We start from the raw sequence: 5,315 nt of genomic DNA on the forward strand, positions 1-5,315 counted from the left end.
TTCGCGGTCGTGATGAGGATGCCGTACTCCAGCCGGGTATCGCATGTGAACCGTCGCAGGACCCCGAGTTGATCCCAGCTGATTGTGACGACCAGTCTCAGCCCCGTGAGCTTATCGTGGACCCACCTGACGCTTCCCTCGGAACTAACGAGGCCGGCGACACGTCGGCTCTTCGTCCGAATGTTGATGTGGAGTCTCGCGTTCGTCCGAATGTTGATGTGGAGACTCGCGTACCGCCGCGGCGCTCGATGCGTGAAAGACGAGCCCCAAAGCGACTAGATCTGTGACATGTTGCGCATTTTGTTGGCGGGGGAGAATGTGGTGAACTGTTCCGTTTTGCATGATGCATGTTGCGCATGTTGTGAGTGATTGCTGCATGGTGTGGCTACTGTCCCGTTTCCGGCGCATGCTTACTGGCTTTTCTTTTGTCAGGTGCCATGCCTCGTTGTTTGTTGAATAAAGTCTTCGCAAGTTAAAGTGGCTTTCAGTTCACGATTTTCATTTTTTAAGATCTACTCTAACTCAAACGTTCATAGAAAGGAAGATTTACTGGCAACTAAAGCCTGTCCCAGCCAGAGCTCGTTGCAAGGGTTCCCAATCCCTACCTTGCGATCGGGGTAATGACGGGTAACGGGAGAATAAGTTGCCAAAGTTCAGCATGCCCATCCAAGCCGGACACGACACGGCCAGTGACATTGACTTCAGCTGGCTGTGGCCGCTCGGCGCTCCCACCATCCGCACTCTCATCTCCGTCAAGAGGCTCAAACATCGAGCGCAGGAATGACCCGAACCCGCCACCAGAATGCAACGTCTAAATACTTCTACCAACTGAGGTGCGCTAACCGGACAGGGTGACACCACTTACTTGAAAAAAAAATGTTAAAAAAAAACTCAAATTCCGCAACCTTGCTCTACACCATGGCATAAAGAAACGCCGCCTTGGAGTTTGGTCAAAATTCAAACCATCGAAAACGTTTTTGTTTTAGTCGTAGTGTATAAGATCTACAAAAGTTGCTTCACTTGCTGGCCCCGATGCGACAGAGGTAATGCCTTCAGGTCGTTACTCGGTCAGGCCGGGCCATCGAGGCTGTCTGTGGGTCAGGCAGGCGGTGTCGGTCACCTGGTCAGCCGGCAAAGGCGTTCGTCTGGTCGACCGACGCGACGCCGCTGGTCCGGTGACATTCCTGCCGCCGTCTGGCGACTTTCCCCGACCGCCGAACGGGTTGAGCCCGCCCGGCGCGCGTCGCTACCACACCGCACGTGCCGTTGGGCCTCGGCTCGGGGACAGGTCAAAGAGGCCACATTAGACTTGAGGTGCGCTGCGAACTAATTGCACTGAAGCTGCAGTCATAGATGTCTTACTATACAGTCTAAGCTGCAGGGGGGGGGGGGGGCTGGGGTCTCCATCCGAACGCGCGGGGCTGGGGGTGGGTAAATTTTACCCCCCCCCCCCCTGTTATCTCCCGAACTAATCGTCCGATTTGGAAAATTCAAACGCCAATCGAAAGATCTCATCACGAACAACTAAAAACATGCACTTAATTTTAAGTTTGAGCCTTGAGCTCAAGGTCAAGGTCAGGTCAAGGATGCAAATTGCAAGTTTCTACAGTATCGGCCTTGCACCGTAGTTGCCGAAGAATGGACTGAGACTGATTGCCCAAAATGTGTTCTTAGGCTACCAAGAAAATATTCGCTGCATACAATATCATTCAGAGGTCAAGGTCAAGGTCAGGTCAGGTCAGGTCAGGTCACGAAAAACAAAATATAGGAAAGGGCATGTGCGACACATGTTTTATGGGTCATTTTATTCATGGAATTCAATAGGCACACTCAATAGGTGATATGGACCACATCTGGATAAATTTAAGGTCGAGATCAGGTCAAGGTCAGGTCAAGTGAGGTCAAATTTTGAAGTTGGTTGTTAAGGCCTAAAAAGGTGTCTATCTGATGCAGTTTTTCACGGCGAATCGAATGGTGCTATTTTTGTTTCCGTACAAGGTCTAGAACTTCAAAAAAAGCATTTAAAAAAATTTGTGTGTCGTGACGTCATGAAATTTTTAATAACTCCCACATTTTTGAACCGATTCTTCTAGAAATTGGTAAGTAGGTGCTCATAGACCACATCTCTGACATATTTTCCGGTTTTTTCGTTACACTCAAAATTTTGGATTTTTTCCCAGATAAGTCAGTTTTTTTTAAATGGCCAAAATCCAAAATTTTCAAAATACCGAGATAGCCATTTGATAGACAAACTAGAATTACGTGTAACCTTATTTGTTACGCCTTGATTCCTTTAAAAATGAAGATGTTAGCGGCGTTTGAAATTTTGCCGTTTTTTAGGCGAAAATGGCGAACATGACGTCACTAAAACGTCAATTTCTCAAACATTTTCCCACGGAGTTCGCTAAAATTTTCAGGGAACGTGTCAAATTGATGTAAGAAAAGGTACTGAAAGTTTGGCGGCGCTGCGCGCCGCCGTTTTTTGCGTTATTGCAAAAATTCGCGAGGGTGGGTAAAATTTACCCCCTAAGCACCGCGCGGGTTAATTATGATGATAAAGTTATTAGTTATTGAGAAAAATGTTCGGAAAGAGAAAGAAATTGAGATTCATATTTATATCAAACGAATTGTAGGATTACATATTATAGGTAAAGTGAACCAATTCGTTCAAAATTATTGGTATCAAAACAAGATGTTTGATGACCTCTTCACGCCAGTCGAGTTTTGGACAATAGTCTAATTATAGCCGTTGCCCGTCAGCTACACGTAACCCAACAACCGGTAATTGCAGGGGTAGTGCCGGGTGCGTAATAATCAACCTTCCCTTCCCTCTCTCGACGTTTGATGCGATGCGTTCGATGCCCAAGACCCTGGGCTAACTTCAAGCCTGCTTTGCTGCCAAACATGCCGGTTGGCATGCAGCAGCATGTATTAATGTCTTTGTCTATGAAATGGGGAGCACATTGAGGTGTCATAAACATATCAAAGCGCAATGTACGCTGTTTTACATGCAAATATAAGGTGAGAACGAACTTATGGGACACCCTGTATATCGACTTGGCCTTACGTCACCGACGTAAAAATCTGGGATGTCTATCGCATGCATCCTATTCCTGTCACCGTTATCTATATGCTCTTATCTATTTCTAAGTCGGCACAACTATGTATATCGATAGTTCAAATGTCCTGAATCTGTGGTCAGTTGACGCGACCTGTTGAAATTATCTCGCCCCTGCGTCTAAAAATTTCACAACGTATGCACAGAAGTGTATCACCACTCACCAGCAAGATGTTTTATGAGGGGACGAAGAAGCGAGTGCAAGGCCCCGCAAGTGCGCAACTGCAATGCAAAACCCTAACGGATTTGTGCGGGGTGCCCTACTAACCGATCCCATATAACGGTTTGAGCTCGCACTCGGCTCCCCCGTTCTCTCGGGGTGTGGAAAGTGGAAACGGTCTCTGCATGTGCGCACTGCGCACGTCAACGTATGTACGGTATCTTAGCACTTCCACCACGACGCTAGCTATAAGGCTGGGGATCTGAAAACTTGGACGATAAACAGTTTCTGGATATATCAGTATTAGATTTGCATGCGCGTTTCGTACGCGATTCATCAGTACCCATTTTATTTCAGAAATAGTGAACTGTTACTATTTTTTATTGGTGTCCATCTTACTTACCTGCTCTTGATGAAATTCTTACGGTTTTCATAACATGCATTATCTATCAGGCAGAATCCAAGCAATTAAGCATTATACACAAATGAATACGTAATTCAATTCTATAAACAAGAAGCTAAATAACAACAATCCACGAGAGCCTTCCATGAAAGAGACATCGTCGAACCATCTCGAACGGCCAAATGCCGCAGGCACCGGGCGAAAGTCTGTTCATTTCTCGTGAGCGCCCGGGGGCACTGCGCCACGGTCCTGCGCAGTACCCATCAAGCGCCTGGGACTCTGTGTCCGGTGAAAGGGCTGGGAGGGTCAGCGACACGGAGCAGCACGCACTCGGGGCGGGGGGCGCAGCGAGCAGCAAGCACCGTGGCCTGGCCGCCTTGGTAGTCCCCATATCGGTGATCATCATCGCACTGCACACCAATCAGCCGTTATGCTTTTTGGACGTTTATGATACGTTCGTGCACAAATAGCACAGGGCCAGGATAAATAAGCGCTTTAGCTTTGGCAAGGGCGCTATGAGACACAAAAAAGTATTTTATAGGTCACCGGGTATCTGGACTTGGCCTGGGACTTCCATGTATCTGGATTTTCTCTGGAAGCTGTTAGTTGCAAATGAAATTAATCACATGAAGTCCCTTGTAACTAAACTGTTGTCTCTTTGCCCAGGGAAAGCACAAACAATTCGCAGCAGGGTTCGCATGAGAAATTTGAAACTTAAATGCAAAAGCCGAGTAGGTAAATGCTGTAATTACCTACTGCATGAGAAACGTTCCTTGCATCCCTTTCACTACGTGCACTGGGCTAACATAAACAAGTTACGTTTAGAATAACAATGCAATAATAGTAATTCAGGGTGTTTGATATAAAATTCAATGGGCTAGCTTATAACTGCCGTGGCGAAGACAATAGATTTTGAACGGTCAATCCGTGGCGCGGTTGAAAGCTGCGAGCAAAAAAAAGGTAACTACAACCGGATCTCGTCGAGTGGCTCTTATATTTATGCAGGTTTTCCGAGAAAGCTATCATTGAACTATCGCAAAGATAATTAGGTATGTTTCCTTGCCCAAAGTTTTCGCTTTAAACTTTTGGTGTTTATACCATCATTTAGGATAATATATTGGCAGCTGTGATACGCCTATTATTTGTGTAGCCTTTTGTCTTGTACAAAATAGTCTCAAAGATAAAAAAGATATAAAATCAGCAGTGAGCATGTACATCGTACAAACAAGGAACCCACTAAGCATCTGGGACCAAGTTCATTTCATTTGGAGTGAACAATAAAATATGATGCCATTGGACTCTGCACAGAGGTGAGGTGTATGCAGAGTTTTATGTCGTACCGAGGCCTATGATGCTGCATATCATAGGTCTACCAAATGTTCATTTACCTACATACAAAAGTGAAATTCGTAGCACGCACAACAAAAGAAGATGGCTCATCGCCGTGGCAATTTGTAATGTATGGATCCGCTTCTGCGTGACCTGTTTTGCCCATGGGCCGGATGTAGCGAGGTGCCGGACTTGGGTGCGTTTTGTCAGGCAGCGCCGGTCGTCGCCGCCGTCAACAACTTTCTCTCGGCCGCGTCACCCGCCGTCCCGGACCTTCTCAGTGCTGCCAGACATTGGGGCCGTTC

Source organism: Amphibalanus amphitrite, unplaced genomic scaffold (genome assembly GCF_019059575.1).
Source record: "Amphibalanus amphitrite isolate SeventyFive unplaced genomic scaffold, NRLGWU_Aamphi_draft 000636F_arrow, whole genome shotgun sequence".
Taxonomy (NCBI): domain Eukaryota; kingdom Metazoa; phylum Arthropoda; class Thecostraca; order Balanomorpha; family Balanidae; genus Amphibalanus; species Amphibalanus amphitrite.